Raw genomic sequence first — 19,373 nt, forward strand, 5'->3', positions numbered from 1 at the left:
TATATTTAGACAAGTGTATTAAAACATCCCGGAGTTCTTAAAGCATTGACTAAGCACTGAGGACTACCATATGAAGAAACATTAAGACTGTCTCATCACACAGGGGTTTACTGTTCCTGTGAATTAAGAGCAACATGAGAGTCTATAACATTGAAATGTGTTTCAGTCCCTGTTGGAGCATGTACATGTAAAATGATCGAGTTAATTACATTAATCATTGAGAGATGTTGAAAATTGCAGGCTTTCTTTTGTTTTGAGTCATGATATTTCTTCAAAGGAAATGGAAGACAGAGAACTGTTACAGCAACTAGTGTAGATGCAAGAACAGAGATTGTCTCTACAGCCGGGAAAGCAGACAAGAACTATTTGGAAAGTAGTTTCAGCTGACCCCTTTGATAAGACTGAGTTGCGTGACATATCTGATGTGGAAGCAGAAATTGTACAGCAATAGGAAGTTGTTATCTCCATATCTCAAATGCTAACACAGTTCCCCCAGTCAACTGTGAGATAGATCTACTCTTGTTATGACAGCTGTTGGAAACTGATGTCAGTATATCTGTACAATGTCTTTTGATAGTCTTAACTATTACAAATCTTAAAATATGTTTATGATGTTATCTAAGACACGCTGTTTGGAAATGGCTCTATTTATAATCAGAAATTGCTCAAGCTATTTTAATAAATAAATGATATACTTGTGAGTTTCCTAGTCTGATTTGCTTTGAACTTTTTCTTTCTGAAAACTTAAGCCCGAGGATTAATTAGTGTTTATACAGCACTTTGTAAACCCAAAGTCATAAGCGCCAAGAATTATTATTACTTAATCGTTAAAAGTCAGATCAATGAAAAATTAAACTGTCAGAGAACTGCTTTTTGAAACAACAAAAATGCTGAAAATCCTCTGCCTCCCCCCGTATGTCCAACTGTGCTTTTATTTGCCTCACATATAGACAAAGATATTTTTCAGTTTAAACCGGTTAACGCCCATCTGTGTTTAAATAAATGGGAAGATTACCTAAAATCCTAGGGACTTTTTACATAATGAAGAAATCTTTATTTCCTAACTGCAGTTTTAAGACCTGAGTATTGCAAATATTTATATATTTAAGTCCTCCATGACAGTGTAACCTATCTGATTAGCAGTGTTACTTCTGTGAGCATCTTTACTCATTTCTGTGATTGTAGGGTCAGATCCTTACAGTGACATTTTAAATGTATTTGGCTTAGCTATTTTGACTTCTGAAGAGAACTAAAAGAATCCTCACACTATTTTTTTCTTTGCTTCTCTTTCTACTTTACAGCAGATACAGGTATGGTTTAAAAACAATTTTCCTCAGAAAATAAATGTACATGTCAGAAAACCAGCAACAATCAAGGGAAGATTGGCTCATCAGTGAAGTATAGATTTAGTTAATACAGTTAGCAAATAAACCCATCTTTTCAGAGCTACAGAAACATCCTTTAATACATCATTGTTATTTAAAGAAAAATTCTAAATTTTGCTTTGGCTATGCCTTCGACAATATTCTTCCTTGACAGCTATACACACATTATTCATGCAGAGCTAATTACTTTCCTTATAATATAATTGACTTGTTAAGTCAGAATATGAATTAATTGGTGGTATAGAAAAGTAAATGATACCAAGTCTGGCCTAGTTAATCTGTGTCTGGCATGTTATCTCTTGATATTCAGTAAATTTTAAATTTATATATACAAACATACTTTTAATTAGAATGAAACAAAGTTTGCAGACTGACTAATGAAAGCTGACTATATTCATCTGGAAGTGCTGATGATCTTATTCAGATGCAAGCAGACTGCTAAAATTTGGTTTTCCATGTTACTATATTGTATCATGAAATATGAACATCTTGAGGGTCCTGGATTGGTAGATGTCCTAAGGAACAGAGTCCTGGCAATGCTTAGCAGCTATCAGTTTTGCTGTCTTTTAGCTGCAATTTATTAGTAAGTAGATGTGCTTAAAATGTGCATATACCTAAATTTAGATTTAAGCATAGTTATTTAAAGTCAGTATTTCAGAAGAACTCATTGTCCATCATTAAGACTCGATTTTCAAAGAGCTCAGTGTCTGGAATATTGAACTTCTTTGCAGGTCTCGCCCCAGTTATGTGTTCTAAGTTCTTCTGAAAATCTAAATTTTCTCCAGAAGAGGATTGAGTCTTATTTTAAGAGCCTGGCTTCAGCTACAGGCACAGAACACTCACAGATTTGGCCCAAATTCATATAAAAGTCTGACCCTTTAAAAGTGCTAAAGTATAATGAATAATCCTAACTCTTCTAATGATTCTTTAGAGTGAATTTCTGGAGTAGATGTCTTTGATTTTCTTAAACATTACATATTCAAATATATGAATTTGAGGAACAGAATATAAAATATTGTGAAGAGAAATTGCTTCACTGAAATAGTAGCAAAGCTTCCATGGAATTCAGCAAAACCAGGTGTTTGTTCTAGATAAGCTAGAGATTTCTTTAATATCCTTATTAAAATTCCTTACAGGAAACTTCTATCATCAAGTTAAAATGTTAATGTTATTATCAAGATTTCTTTTCATATTTGATAGTTGAACTAACATCTAGTTAAAATAAAAAAAAAAAATCTCTTCTGTATATAAGGATGTGATATTTATAAATGTAGTTCTAATAACTTGTGCAAGAGGACGCCTTTTCATCTCAAGTATGCAACTAGTGGGATTAAAAGTGTTGCTTGAAGAAGGCAGGCTTTAATAAACACACTGAAAGCAAATAAATATACAAAATATAGGAAATATGGCTGGTCTTTTCTCAGAAAATAAACATTCCTCTAAGTTCTGTAATGCTTCTATTTGAATATCACTTTACAGAACTACAGACAGTTGGAAGGAGCAGTGCACACCGAAATATTATACATCCCCCCCAAATATTGAAACAAATTCGATTTAGTTTCAGTTTTTAATTGTCTATATATTCTAGGTACTCTATTTTCATATAATTCTGCGTGAGTTGCAAATAAAAATGCTGCATAAATTATATATAGTCTTTCTAACTATATACACACAATGACATGCAGTAGCACTGTTTGTGAACTCTTATTTCTTAAAGCAAAGCAAAACTGCAAAAAAAGCCCCACGAAATCCAGTACCTGTTATATGATGAAGTTTTCCAATGCCCAGACTTTCTGCAACTTAATTTCACACTGCCAGAGCTTCTGTGTTAAATGCTTTTACCTCCTTAAAAAAAAAAAAAAAAGAAAAAAAAAGAAAGAAAGAAAGAAAGAAAAAAAAAGTATGTCAGCACAAGCCCAGACGAAACTCCAAATCCGGGAAAATAAAATTAACCATGCAGATCAAAGGCAGACGAGCACTGAGACCAAATGCCTGTAATCTGATCAGTGATCAGTTGCCATACATCAAAGGCAGTGCTTTGGAGAGGAAAAAGAGCTCTTTTTTTCTCCAGCAGGTAGTTGTACTCTTAAATTCTGCCTTTCAGTAGTCTCGTTCTTTTGTTAAAAATCGATCACTGGCTTTTTTTTTCCCCCCTTTTCTTTCTTGTGCTGGGAGAATGCACACGATTCTGACATGCTTAGAGTTGAGTGGCTGGATCTGTAGCTTTTTGAGTTCCCAAGCTGTGTTGTGGATTGTGTGTTGGAAGCTTTCCCCAGTGCCAGCGGGTTCCGCTTTATCCCTTTCATCTCACTGAGCTGCAGATCCCATGACATCATTCAATGCTGTGGGACTGGTTAGAGAGCTATAATACAGCCTGTGGGGGAATACAGCTAAAGAGCAACAAGAGTTTGCATGATTTCTAATCAGGTTAGTCCATTGTAACAAACCCAAGGCTCACTTCAAAGTTTTCATTATATTAAAGTTTCCTCCCAAGAAGGGAGAATAGTGTAGCTATAAGGTTTTCTTAAAAAGATGCTTTATAATTTTGCCTGCTACAGGAAGTTACAATTTTCCATAAAGTTCTGGAAGTCAGACATGCAGGTCAGTTTGCTAGGCAGCTGTTAGAGATGACAGAAAAGTACTTTTGCTTGTCTCTTTATTGAGGTTTGGAGAGGAGGAAGTGGTGCATTTTGTGACTGCAACTGTTTTTTTTTTTTTTTTTTTTTTCATTGGCAAAAGCGAGCACAATAGAGCTTACTCTTACTCCCTGGTTTGTGTCCTCCCTGCTGCTTAATGTGTGGCCTTTGCAAATCATTTTATTTGGGCCTGATTCATCTGTGGCTCATGATTCCTTTACGTAAATGAGCCATAAAGCTGCTGTAAGTAACTCTCAGAAGCTCTTTAGTGTGAGGGCATTTTTTTTTTTAGCTGGGATAGATTCGAAGTGGTCACCATTACGCTGTCAGCAGAAAGAGGCTTTTGGGGGAATAAAAGGCTACTGGCAGACATTCACTGTGCTGCTGCAGTTCGTGGTCTCAAGAACTGTTGGAGGAGCCCGTGCAGCCGCAGAAAGCAGGAGAATTTTCAAGCAAGCAAGAATTTTCAAGCAAGAGCTGAAGAAATGTACAACTGAATTTCATTTTCTCTGATTGGAGGCAAAGCTAGCATTTGGCACAGAGATTAATTCAACCCTCTGTGCTTCAGCTGTTAATAAAGCATACAAATATCAAGCAGGACGGCTTTTAGGATAATCAGCCATCCTGAAGATATCACTGCAGTTCCCATAAATATATACCCCACACTTTGGGTATACCACATGTGGAGATGAAAGTGATATGAGGCCGTCGACTGGTAGCCATTGGTAGATCCCTGCAAATATTTGCACACTGAGTAACCGAGAATTCATTTAAAAGGCAAAAGTGAAAAGAGGAAACATGGTTGCCTTGAGCGATAAAAGCAAAAGCAAACCATCAGCAGATAATGGGCGCTGGATAGCCGAGTGCGGAAGCGATGAAGTAAGTGTCTGGTGGAGATTCCTCACCCTGCGCCCTGTTTGCAGGCTGAAGAAAGAGGCCTGCCCCACTCTGCACAGTTTGGGGCTGCATCCTGCTGCCCTCAGCCCTCCCTCCACTTTCAGGCTGCTGTGGTGCTGCTGCTTTGCTGCTGCTCTGCTGCTGTGCTGCTGCACTTGGTAGATGAGGGAGCCTTCTGCTGGCTGCGTGATGTACTGTGGGCAGATGCACTGCAAGCCCCAGTGAGAGCAATCACTTTCAAAAAGCTCTGAGATCCTTCTGTGCGGTGCTATATGATGTGGCCTTGTTGCTAGTTGGACATGGTTTAAGTGTTGTTTTGGATCAGCTATCCAGGTAGGCCTCTGGGGGATGCGCAGGTAATTGAGATGGAGGTGAGATGTTGCAGGTACAAAGGAGTGCCATGCAGGTAATGAATCGACTTTCAGGAATACACGGCTGGGAAAATATGTAAACAAACCATAAATTTCTGTCTTTCTCTAATTCCCACTTCCAACTATTTCAAATAAAAGAGAATTATTCAAGCTGCTTACTTCTATTTTGCCATTAATTTGCACTCATCTGACATACAACTTCCCCCTACTCATAGAAAGATTTCTTGATAACAGTCCATTTGTTGCTTTCATGATAAAACTGGAAGTGCTTATGTTGAAGTAAAATTTGCAGGTGAGCTGTACAGAACTGAAATAACCCTTTTCTGTTCATTTCAAAGGTGCTTTTCATTAAGAAAAATGAAACTTCACAGAAAGTACCTTTTCGTTCTCTGGGTTTTCAGTAAAAGCAAGTTCTGAAGGTCTCGAGTAGAGGTCTTTGATCTTTCTTTTGTACATATCAAAAAGAGAAGTGAGGTTAATTATTACCAATATAACCTTCTAAAGCTTAAGCATTGCTTTTTGCATTCATGACGCTATTTTTCACTGTGGAGCCTGGCAGCCTGATCAAGCTGCTATTTCCCATGCTATGACTTCTCCAAAATTTGATCAGAAGTGTGCAGTAGAAATAACAGTAGTCTATATAATTCAATATTTACCCAAAGGTTGATAATCATCTTTTCACCTTATGTATAATGAGGATAACATGTGTATTGTGATTCGTATAAGGCATGCAGCAGATGAGCACCCGAGCCAGAAGCAGAACCTGTATAAGACAACACTCACTTGGACCATCTGATCATCAGCTCCTGCTTCCTCCTGAGGTTACAAATCTACCAAAACATTCAGGCACAAGTGGTCTGATAAAAATCCATTAGACGACTCAGTAAATGCTTGATTTTAATCACTGAAATTACTGGGCCAGAGTCTGACCTGAACTTACTGAAACTGGGTATTCAACTTGCGGTTAAACTTTTAGGTATCTAAAAAGCTGTTCTAGAAAAAGTGCCTGTGTTTTCTCTGTGAAACCAGAGAGAGAGAGGTGTCTCTGGAGTCCTGCAGAGGGAGATGCTGTCTGCCTAATTCGTTGCTTAAACTTTTCAAAAGACTCTTTCTTGAGAAATATTTAGTGGGCTTTTATTATTTTTTCTAACATTTTTCTTTTTTCTCTATTAGACCTCAAGCTCTTAAGGAGGTTGCTTCATTTTTCTCCTAAAGGTCAGGCAAGAATTAGACAAAGCTTGTGAGTTAGGCAGGTTAGATCCCATTTTAGGAGTTTTTAGGAAAAACAAGCCAAGCCTAAAGCAGCTATTCATGTCCAAAGTGCTTTACTGGATCAAAGCCATAAAGGATAGTCAGAAGACAGAAATGACCTTTTGGGAGATGTTTCTTAAATATAACTAAATCTGAAGAAAAATTCTTTGTGGGAGAAGCAATCAAACCTGTCAGAGAACTGCCAGTGGCTGTGCGACCGCCTGTCCCATGCTTATAAAGGCTCTTCCAGTATTCATGCCGTGCCTAACATACTGGTGTAACATGCATCAAATAGATTATCATGTTGCTTTATATACTTGCTATGTGCATCACTTCACTGTGCTTTTTGTGTCTCCTTTCCTCTACTCCAGCCCACAGGAGCTCCAACAGAGGTTCAGAAAAGATGACAGGAATCCTCAAAGGGCATGCAGTGCCATCGCTGTAGGTAACTCACTGACCGTGCAACCATCATTTGTGCTAACCACAGCCTAAGTGTGGCACAGGCACTGGATGTGCTATTACAAATGTCAGGTCAGCAGCATGAAAGCGGTTGCAAGCTTTAATCATGTACCTCTGAAAGGACAGTTGTATCTTGATGATCACCTATGGGTTCCCTATTTATAGAAATGGAATAGTATTTTTAGAGCCTTTTGTGCCAGGTCAGCACTAGCTCTGAAATAGCAGCTGTCTTCTGGGCCCCCGCTGTAGTCAGAAGTGCTGATCATCACCCTCCTAAAGCATTTGGGGATTATTGTTCCATGAGACTGGTCAGTCCCATAGTCAGGAGAGATGCTTTAGAATGCGCAAACTCATCCTCCTGCATGATCTAAATTGCCATCCTTATGAAAGCTAACACCCTGTTCCTACCCCATCACGTTGGTGTTGCTAGTCCAGGTATTGGTGATACCTACTCCCACACTGCTACAGTGCTCACAGTCTCCTTGACAGTAGTAAGGTTCATAAGAACTTCATCTACAGCACATTTAAGCAGAAAAATCAAGACCTTTTGGCATTTCTTGATAGTGTCTCACTTTTTACAGAGTGTGTCATCAGACTTACCATAAACCTGCAACACTCTGCAGTCGTTGCAGAGCAACATGTTCTAGTTAATGCCAGCTTTAGATGTAGCCCCAGAAGTTTTTGACTTTCAGGGAAAAAGCCCTGTATGCTATTTCTGTATGCTGCAATGACAGGTCATTGATGACATGACTTACGAGGAGCTTGGGCTTGCATTTCTTTGGTCCTGAATTTTCATTACTTTTTTTTTTTTTTTTTCTGCATGGTTCTTCACAGGACCCAGCTTTGACTTGTTGCCCTATGGGTAGCCTAAGATCTAAGCAAAATGGAGATTTTGGGTTTTTGCCTTATGGGGTGACTCACGGTAAGGGAAGCCTCAAGGGCATTCCCGCAACAAGATAATGCAGAAGGTTGGGAATTTGGCTTTGAGGTTGTCCTCAAGGATAATGTAGATGTACACTGTAGGAAGTTTTAGTTAATTCACCTGTGACTGGGAGTCAGAAGTTGTGGTTTTATTTCTGGTTCTGTCACATGGGTATGACTTGAGGCAAGTTACTCTTTCTCACTGGATTAGATCCTCAGTTGTGTAAGTTAAAATTAAATCAAAAGAGCAATGGCAGTTTATGCTGTATGCCCTCCCAGTCCCCTTCATATATTTTCTTATTTCTTTAAAAATTATGTAATACTGTACTTCAGATAATGCAAAATATTTCTGTATGACTTCCAAACCAAAATAAACTTCAAAAGTCTCCGCATTTAAAGTGTTCTTGTAGAATAATAGACATCCTTAGGGCACCTGTGCACCTCTTACTTCACTGTGCACCTCTCACTTCACTGTGCACAGAAGTTTCACAGCCCTTAGCTGTCCTTACATACATCTGAGGAGTGAATCAACAGCATGAGAGTTGTGTCTTTGTAATTGTTCCTTAGGGTTTCATTAAGTGAAAATTGAAAATTCCTTCCCTCTGTTACATAGAGTTTTTCACTTGTACTGAAATGGTCCCCTGTGATTTTCTGCCTGCTACGGTGGCTGAAGCTCTTCATCAGCCTGCAAACTTTAATCACGTAACATTCTTTTCAGAGGTGCCAGTAGAGTTGTGTCAAAGAGCTGACTTCCCCCAAGGCTGTGGGAGCTTGATCAGCAATGTTGTTCATGTAGCTAAAATGGCAGATTCGATAGATCTGTGATTTCGTAATTTCTCTTTCAGAAGGCACTGTATTTTCTGTCTACTTCAAAACAAAAGAAAACCAAACCCTACAATAAAACAGGTATAGAACATTTGATTATCTAACCTTTTCTGTATGCCATGTTTTGCTAGATGTTGCAGAAAGCTTAGAGTAAAAAAAAAATAAATATCTGACTTTTCTACAGAAAAGGCAAAGAAAGCAGGCTAGGTGGGATGGAAGGGAATGGAGAAACAAATCTGATATGTGCAATTAACTGATCAGGAGGAGAGATCATAGCTGGCCAGCTGCCTAGTTGTTATCAAAACACATGTTTAGAAGTATTCCCTTAAGGCAACTCTACCAAAATAATTTCTAAAAGATCATGGAGTTAGTTTCAACTATAAAGAATGTTCTTATTTTAGACAAAGTGATGTTTATAAATAGTTGTGTCTGATCATAGGGAAACTGCAGTCACATGACCACAATTCTATCTTCAACGTTTGTTCAGTTTTCTGTAAAGTTGCCCTTTATTTTCACTTTGTAGTTTAGAATTTTCCCCACTTAAGTAAAACACCCTCAATCTATCTCAAAGATCTTATATCACTTCTCCCTTCCTCTTTCTTTTCCCCCTGTCAATCTTAACTAGAATTAGCCTTCTTTCTTTCTTTTTTTTTTTCAATTGCATGTAGTCGAGAACAAATTCAGAACAAGTTTACTTACTCTTTTATGAGTGCTTCATTGTAAAATATGTTCTAAAATATTATTTTATCCATATATTTATATTTAATTTATATTTAGCCATTATATTTAGCCATAGTTTTGATTCAGTGTCCTATTTAGTTAATACATAAACTTTCAGAAATGTATGTCAAGATACCTGTAGCTAATACCTCAGCTAATATTATGTAGTTACATGGCAGTTATATCAGCACAGACCTGCTAAAGATACAATTTTCTTGATTTATCATTGCTTTGGTACCTGGGAGCTCAGTTCCCTTACTGCCTATATCAAATTCTATACTCCCAAGTACACATACTGCAAGCACAAATCTAACTTTCTGTGTTGAGCAATTTGTGTTCCTTATTGACTGACTGTGAGCTTTGTATATTCTTACATCTGCAGTTAAGATCCTAAGAGCCTGAACTTAATGACTGAAAAGTTGATAATTGGCTTGAAAAGCACAGAAAGGCTGGAGAGTTGAGATTTCTTTAATTCTATTGCTATTAAAAAGAGCTTCTATGTCTGTGCATTTAAGCACAAGACAGTCAACAGGATTTAAGTGGATGCATATTTCTGACTTGGGACCCAGCCCATGTGTTATTTTTGGAGATTCAGGCATAACAAAAAGAGTCTTTCCTTAGATGATGATACAGTAGCTGTCTTGTAGAGGAGCATTAGTATAATTTTTGGATGAGTTTTGCCTCCTAGAGAAAATTAGATTTATTCAAAGAAGTTAAAGAAAAGAAGATGTACAGATTGTCACCACTTTTAAATAGGCAGCTTTGATAAATAGCACTATCATTAAGGAGACATCTCAACAGAAACAATGTCTTAGAAGAAATAGTAACTAGATCTAATCCCCAAGCAATTCTCTTCATCCCCGATTGCAATACATAATTTTTTTCACATATGAAAGAGTTGACATTTAATTATTTTTCCTTTTTTGTTCCTGCTTATAGATGATAAACTATATTTTCCTTGTATGGTGTGATAGCAGCTGCATCCTACCGTCTGTAAGAAATCTTCCATATTATCCAGAGCCATGAAAATGCCAAAATAATAAGGAAAAAGATAAACAAAAGAGTATAAGTTATAAAAAGGATCAGGCTCAGCCAATACTTGCTCCAGCTTTTTTAAAGCAGATGTTCTTCTTTTGACATTCATCTGTTTTTAGTCTAGAGTTCTGTATCTAGTTTGACGCACATTTCCTAGCTCATGATTTGTAAAGCTTTCATATATTTTCCCCAGATATATATTTGCACTTTTCCTCACCTTAGAGCTCTTTATGTTCTTCCAAAAAGCAAAGAGCTATGAAAAAAGAGTTTAAAACAACCTAAAAACTAGACATCATAAAGACTATATGGAGATGACTAAGGAACAGCAATCATGGGTTCTAATGGTATCTTCAAATTATACAAGTGATGAGAGGACAGCTTTAAAAGTTGGTTGGAAAAGGAGCAATGTATGAGGGCAAAACAGATTTTTATTTTTATTTTTAATTGGGAAAATACTATGATGACAGTTTATCTTAGAAAAGGCAACAAAAAGATTCGTAGTCGAGACTGCTGACTATGAGCACATGAATTCCTTACTGAAATTCCACAAAAAAAAATCTGTTCTTAAAAGCCTATTTATTCTGTACAACATGACTTTGCATGGCAAAATGCTTCATTTCTTTATTTATTTTCATGTGATTTACTTGCTGTCTTTCACAATGTTGAGCTTTTGAAATGTGGATCCATTATTTATCTGATATATTCCAGTTTTTGCCCTATTCAATATACCTTAGTGTTAAGCACATACTTTTATCAAAAAAGGAACTGAACTTTATGGAAAGGCCAAAATCATCAGAAACATAATGCCCTTATTTTTCTGCAACTTAACACCATGTTGTATGAAGCAATTCTTCCTTTTGTTTGTTCTGGACCTGGTAGCTTTTTGTTTCATTTGATACCCACGAGTTCTTGTCATAAAATAAACAGGGAGCACTTGCTCCATACCAATGTGTGCGATCTTATTTTAGGTTTTGAATAAACTTTGTTTTTGCACCCTAGAAAATACTGTTATGAGATTGCTGTTGCATTTGGCACCTAGTATTAATACCTAGCAGTTGAAAGGCTCCATCATCTGTGGGACGTTGGATCCCTGACTTGTTCCACAGGGTAACAGTAAATGTCTCAACCAAGCCTTATGTCCTTTGGACTGTTGTGCATGTTCATGCAGCAACGGGGACCTGAAAGAAAATCGTCTGGAGGCAACATTTATATGTAGGGGTGAAAAAAATGGAGTTATCAACTTATAGTAAAGGGAGCGGATTCAGAGGAATCAGGCGCCTGGGTGGGAAGTGTCACAAGGTCAAAAATAGCAGGCTGGAAGCCTGCTGCAAAGGGAAAATCAGTTAATGGGTGGGCTGGAGATGTTTTAAGCAGGAGCTGTGTGCAGATGCAATCTACGAGAGACCAGTAGTAGCTGCACAGTGGGAAGGGATCCAGAGGTTAATAGCGGGTTATATATGGAGATCACCATAACATCTCAGTAGCAAGAGTTTCCAGGGATTCTAGGTGCCACTGCTGTGACAGTGTGACAGCATGCAGCGGTCTACAGATCTTGTGCTTGGCTCCTCTCGACCCTGCAGCATCTGGCCCCACACTGTCTTCGCCTTTCTCCTGCAGCCCAGCAGAGATGTTGCTTGCACAGCCCCCCCTCTCCAGCAGAAGGGACAGAGGCTAGAAGCCTTTTCTCTGTCCTTTGAAATGCTGGCTTCTTCCCAGAGCAGGCTGGAGTTTGTATTTAGCAGGGAACTTGTGTCCTAGAAGGGGAGATGAAGGAGGTTGCTGTGGCACAGGAAAGCCAAAGGAGATGAATGTAAAAGAGATCTCAGTCCTCTGAGAATCAGTCAGCTTTGCAGCACCCACCATGGGATATCTTGTTTTGAAGGAGAGGTCCTGGTTCCTCTCTGAGTCCAAGTGACTGCTCTGGAGCTGCACTGACTATTTGTGCCTAAGATTTAATAATACTGAAACACTTATGATTTCATTATATTTACTTGGTACCAGTATCACTGAGAAATTCAAAAAGTATCTCCCAACACTCCTACAAGAAAAACCCATGGTGTATGAAGGGATCTCTGAAAATGGTTTGCTCTTATTTCCAAATGACCTTTGCCACATTTATTTACTTAAAGTGAAGAAAGCCTGTTATTTCATCAGTTTTTATATGTCTGAGCCCAATATAATATAACTAACTCAGTAAAACCAGCTACAAGCTCCTGCTCAGCACAGCTATGCCGTGGTCACATTCAGGTTAACTGCAACTTCAGGGACTTTTGCAGCCCTGGTTAGGCACTGGGCTTCCTACAGCCGTATCTTTAGGTCCTAAGTGCCAAACGAAACTGTGCCACTATTCAAATTGCTTCTCAGAGCCTTCTGGAAGAGCCTTGTGTGACTTTCCCTTCTACGTGCCAGGAAGTGTAACATGCCAACAGCTTAAGTTAAATAAAGCACGTAAGGCTATGTTCTGCCTTCCCTCTGTGAGGTGCAGCCGCTGCTGATGGGACACATGCAGGTTGTGCCTGTACGTGGCATTATATTGCCACCAGGTGCTGAGTTTAATAGCTGTTATCTGCTGTGTTAGGCAGCGATCGGAAGCAGGTTTGCTGATGCAGAGTTGTCAGATCGCTTGTAGACGACCTTCAGTTCGGCTACGCAGGACAGCGCTGCCAGGCACTGCCTGCAGATATTCTGGTTGAGGAGGAAAGTCTGTGTTGCTGGGCATTTGTGAGGCAATTATTCCTGTGATCTGTCCAATACTGCTCTTTGTCCATGAGCACTGCTGATGAACAAGCACCTGGCTGGGACAATGCAGCAGCTGGAACAATCGATAGTGCACGTGCCCTCTGTTTCCCTTCCTGTCCCTACTTGGCAGATCTATAAAAGTGCTTCTAAAAGAAAAAATGGATGTTCTTTCATTTTAAACCTCTTCATCAGCCACAGAAAAAAGAGAATGAACGCCAGTAAGGATGCAGTGATAGGGCATCTGACATCTCTGAGACTCGTATATCTGAGGGACAAGGAGGGGATCTTGCTACCTCCAGATAAATGTGAAGGACAACTGTTCATTGTTCAGTCAGAGAGCCCTACCTGTTTTCAGCACACAAAGCAGCGTTCTGTACCTGGCAGAAGATCTAATTACACATACAGTAGCTACTTGATGGTGTTAGAGCTTTGGCTGATTGAAAACAAAATGGCTTTGTCTTGCAAACCTGTCCGAGTGGTGATGTGTCCAGAACAATTCATGCTATTCATGCTGTTGGGAAAGAGCTGCAACCAGAAGTGGCTCAGGCTAGTTCCTGATGACAGGAGTGGCTTCAGGAACCCTAAGACACCACTACTGCATGGGGGAGTGGGAGATGCCTTCCGTGAAGATGTGGTAGGGGAGATAGGATAGATGGACCAGGTACTAGTAATTTGATGCATTTTTATGTCATCTCAAAGAAACTTCTTTCCTGTCTTATTTCCTAAGCCCCAGTCAAAGCTCACTGCTGCCTGGCCAATACCACACCAGAGGTTGTTTTGGGGACGCTGACTCCTTTGCCAGGAGATGCCTTGCCTGCATGTTGTGCTCAGCCGGAAAATCTTCCTCCCTCCATCCCAAGCTGCAACCTGTGCAGGCTCCCTGAGGTCCTGCCCTGCTGGGCTGGTGCTGCCCCTGCGTAGTTGAGTCAGTAGGCACTGGTTGTCTTCCTCATGGGATGTCTGGTGGAACAACGGTCCCCACTGACTCAACGAGAAAATGCCGCCTTTCACCCTGTAGAAGGGTGATATATGGAACATTATGTGCTTTTTGGTTCCGTCTGCCTGACACACAGGGAGCAGTGTGTTAGAGTGCTTGGGGACACCACTTTGTATTGGGCTAAATCAGTGTAACAAATTATGCTATCTACTGGGACTTTAATTCTTTGAAAGTCATGTAGCACTGTATACGTCTTGCTATTTTTATATTCTCGGCTTTGACATGCCTCTTCCTTAGCATACGGGCTTTGGAAATAGAAATGCATCTTGGAATAAGACTGTATAGAAGAAGGAGAGGATAAGCTTAACATTTTGGGAACCAGTAATCTCTCTGGTTTAAAAGGCTTTGATAGCTACCTTTTAATTAAGGATCTGCAAACAGCAATTTTCAGCCCTGTTTCACTGAAATGCAATTCTGTTCAAAGCTGTCCTTTTATAGTGTGATATGATTACCCCAAATACTCTTTTCAGTTAGGCTCTTTCTCTTCTGGCTGAAACTATGCAGATAGATATGTATTGTGGATATGATTCACATTTGCCATTCATTATGTCTATTTCATCTTCATCTTTTGTGATTAGTATTTTGTACTTCCAATAAGTGATTCAACGTAACCACTGCTTTCAGTGGAAGATCAGAATTAAACTCTGAATTTAATTTACTTTCCTTTGATTATAGAAATGCATCATGTTAGTTTGTAATTAAAGATAATGATAATGTTGTTTGATACCTTGTGGGAAGAAATTTAAATATTCCATAACCAAGGAGATGTAGAAAGGAGGGCGGCAAAAACAGCAGAATTTCTTTTTTCCTCTCTCCTGGCATGGAAGACAAAGACAACCACCATCCCCCAGCGAATTCTGTATGTAATTTGACTATAGGGAGCCAGTAGCAGTTTTAGATACACTGCATGCAGGAGAAGAGAGGGAACACTGGAAAGCATAGAGATGAGCACATGCAGATTTCGAGGCCCACCTTGAGGAAGCCACCACCCCTCTCTAACTGCTTGTGTCACAGAATCACAGATTCATCTAGGTTGGAAGAGACCTCCAAGATCACCGACTCCAACCTCTGACCTAACACTAACAAGTCCTCCACTAAACCATATCACTAAGCTCTACGTCTAAACGTCTTTTAAAGACCTCCAGGGATGGTGACTCAACCACTTCCCTGGGCAGCCCATTCCAATGCCTAATGTATCCTCCCAGTGGAGGCAGCAGAAAAGGGGCATCAGGGCATTCAGGCCAGATCCACCTTATTAGTTAAACTGTGTGTAAAAATGGGTTATGTGAAGATGCTGGACTTGGCAGGAAAGTGGCTGAGGCTTCATTGTAGGTCTCCTTTGAAGGACTCTTTGATGGATTAACTTCTTTAAAAGAGGTGGAGCAGTCTGTTGGAGCTCCTGATTTTGTTAAGTCACCACAGTAATACACACAAGAAGTGTTTTGTCAGTGCTCTGAAGTGGAAAAGATCACTGCTGAGTGATTTCTTTGCATCCTCATGAGTGAAATCAGTATCTAATACAGACAAATGCATGCATCAGGATTGTTAATAAACTGGAATTTTGTCAAGCTTGAATATTTCTTAAAAAGATTGTCTTATGTCTGAAATTAACAAAACTTCCCTGTATGCTTGCTAATTACACTTTCACATGAGGGGAAGGAACAAAAAGAATGAGGGCAACCACACAACTGCACAATCACAGCTAATTATTACTATAGTGAAAAGTCAATATATCCCCATACCATATATTCTAAAAATTGACCTCAAACATTCCTGTTGTTTCAAACCCTCAGTGCTCAGCCATGTAGCTATCCCTCAGGAGGTTTTAAATTCCAGCCTATAAAACACTATGCATAGGGATGCCTTTCCTTCTCTACTTAGCCGGAGGAAGATAAAACTTAACTGGCATTTTGAAGTTTGCTGCTATTTCATCTCCTTCCTGCTTCTTATGTGTACACATTAGTAATAATCTCAGGCAGGAGTTAATCTATCACGATGACGTTGTTTTTACATGTGAAGTATACTGACATATGTAGGAGACAAGAATGGGAGACAAGATGGTTTTTTTGCACAGCTGTAAGGAATGAAAGAAAATCAGTCTTTTCTGGTTCTGTGGGTTAAGTATTTCACTTGCTTAACTTGTGGGATATACTGAAGACTAGCAAATTCTTTTGTTGAGTTTGAAAGACTTGATTATTTATTTTGTGAAAATATTGCTTTAAGAGACATTGCAAATCTGTAAAAAATCTGTAACAGCATTGCTTTATCTGCAGATGTTAGCTATTTTAGAAGGCAATAAAGTTTAAAGCTGAGATCACATTTAAACCCATATTTGTAATATTCTCTATCTTGCTTTATAAACATTTTTTGACAGAGATGTAGCTGGTCCTGTACAAATGCTTTTGGGTAGGAGAAAAGGGGTTATAATTACCTACATTCTTTATGTTCCCTGATTACAAAGAGCAAGAAAAGTAGAATTGAACATTGACTCTTGAGGGATTGAAGAAGGCAAAGGAACTCAATGCCTTAACTGAAGAGATAAGAGCCTCTCCTTTGATGTGGGCTTGCCCCCTAGCAGCATCAGCTAGAGTGCTTTTGGGGATTCCTGTGAGGTACACCATAGCTCTGCCATCCTCACTACAGCAAAAGTGCACAGCCCCTGGACTGTTCCTTCCCAAAATAAAAGTGGCTTTAGTCATATAACAAGTGATGTCATGCATATGTTGCCACTGGGGAGGTGTGATTGCAGTATGTGTGGGCATCTTGAGATAACTTCCATCTAGCTAACAACAAGCTTAGTACCCATGAGACTTTTGCACCACTGGCTTTACAACAAGCTACCTGAAGATTCATAAGTACTTGGTTTTCTGTGTTTTGATGAAGTCAGTGCTGCCCACCCTTATTGATGCTGCTTCCCAAATTGGAGAAATTATATAGACTCTGTCTATATAGGCTATAATTGCCCCTTGCTGCAGTGGAATTTTGTTTTCTTGAAGTTTGCATTTACAAAAGGCATGGGCAGCTACCACAGCATAGCAGAGACACAGCAACTTCTCATGTCTCTGAGACCATGAGTTTAACAGGATCCTTCCTTTAAGGTAACCATAAGGGAAAAATAAATGCTTTGGGTCAGCCATCTGAAAGAATGGTATAGAAATAGTACAAAAAGCAGTGGGGATGACTCAGTGAGCACATGTTTTGATGATGGATACAATAGAGAGACCAAAACAACTTTAAATAAGTAGCAGAAAGCCAGGACAGAATAACAAACACTGCAATACAACACTGCAGACAAAGATGTGGTGAAAACCTTCTGGGCTAAGGGCTAACTGCTGCAGGATTTGCAATTAAACTTCGCATTGCTTGTATGGTGTTGTGTCAGGGAAACAAGACTGCCTGTTTTCTGTACCAGCAAAACACCCAAATCTGCTTAATAAACTCTGTACCTGGAAGAAGTGGGCAACTCTCAAAACTAGCTAATAGATATGGCGATAAACACACATCATATGTTAATAATGTTATGAAATATATTGATTTCAATATTTGGGAATGATTTTCTGTACAGTAGGGAGAAAGGGAACAAAGGAGTCTCCCCATATGATGATGATATTTTTAGTTTTACAGATAGCATAGAAGATGGAGACACAGTGGCTAAAGGATGCGTAATTTCCAAAGGTACTTCTTAGAGTTACTTACTGTTACCTTACTGACTTCTTGTCCTTTTTACTGATTCTGATATTTTTAAAAATCCATCTATTTTAATAAATAAATACCAGTACTACAAAATCTGGGCTTGTTTGATTTTGCTGGAGGACTTGGTTTTTCCACATGTCCCAGCAGACTGTAGTGTGAACTCTCCCACCGTACTCAGAGGGATAGGACTGCTGAATTTTCTTCAAGAGGTTCCTCCCCCTGACCTCTAACTATTTGCTGGGTGGAAACAGGTGATAGCTGGAAAAACAGAGTAGGCTCTCCAGGGCAGTGGTCATGGCTCCAAGCCTGGTGGGGTTCAAGAAGTGTTTGGGCAGTGCTCTCAGACGCGTGGTTTGGTTTTTGAGTGGTCCTGCGTGGAGCCAGGAGGTGGGCTCGATGATCCTTGTGGGTCCCTCCCAACTTGGGATGTTCAATGATTCTAACCTCTTGTTCCAAATTCTTTACAGCCTGACACTTGCTTTCTCATCGAGTCAATCTCTGTGTGCCCTTACCCTTGCAGGAGCACATGTACAAGGTTCTGCCAAGGTGGCACAGCCCACTGACTCCTGCTGACATCAGCTGGTGTTAGATGCTTCGAAGGAGAGCATGGAACCTTGAAACTGCTGACTGTGGAAAAAAACAGCCGTGAGAGTCCACACAAAAATTCCTGAAAGCTACTAGTTGACTTCTGCTGGACATCCTAACAGTTTTGCAATTCATAGATAAAACAGCGAATTCTGTCTAATGTGGTAGTTGCAGAAACTTCTATTAAATGCAGAGATTGTGGGGGGTTTTGGACTTCTTTTGTAAAAAATGCACTTGTTCAAACATAAGCTACAATATGTTGAAAATTCTCAGTTAATTTCGATCTCCTGTTTTTTTTTTCTTTTTTTTTTCCACAAAAAGTATTAAAAGTAGAAATTCTTACTTGTATGAAATGCTATGAAATGCTTCTCTTCCATAAATAAGAGCCAGTGAAGGTCATTATAGACTGAAAACAAAAAAAAAAAGGAAAGTACTTATCTTTATTACTTAGGAGGACAATATATTAACAATGAAAAAATAACAACTGTTAAAAATAAGGTATGTGTTGTAAGTAATTTAAACTTAATGAATAAAAAAATCTTAAAGTTAAAAAGGTAGAAGTTATAGGGAAATTTTCATTTTTTTCATTGTTTCCATATACACTAGTTGAAGTAAATAAAACTGTTCATTTTACTGGAAATAAATTTTTCATTTTCATGCTTTAAATTGTAGATTTCATAATGTAAATTTTCACATCAAAGTATGATCTGCGCAGTGTGCTGAAGCACGTTTTCACTTGTTTCCCAGTAAGTACCTGCTCCTTTCAGTAGGAGGGCAAGATGTAAGATACTGTGAACAGAATCAGAGGACTCTTCAATTAGTCCTGTTCCCATATTTTAAGTCTTGTACTTCCTGATGG

At 39.1% G+C, this 19,373-nt stretch overlaps 1 protein-coding gene across 1 annotated transcript in view; it reads right to left on the minus strand.

The window, feature by feature from the left end:
* Positions 1-3,738, minus strand: part of TNFRSF19 (TNF receptor superfamily member 19) — a 65,033-nt gene extending 61,295 nt beyond the window's left edge. The window contains exon 1 of the mRNA XM_083839797.1: positions 3,143-3,738. The gene's annotated coding sequence lies outside the window, so the exon portion shown is untranslated. The remainder of the gene's footprint in view (positions 1-3,142) is intronic.
* Between the last annotated feature and the right edge of the window lie 15,635 nt (positions 3,739-19,373).

The sequence above is a fragment of the Anser anser genome, assembly GCF_964211835.1.
Source record: "Anser anser genome assembly, chromosome: 1".
Lineage (NCBI taxonomy): Eukaryota > Metazoa > Chordata > Aves > Anseriformes > Anatidae > Anser > Anser anser.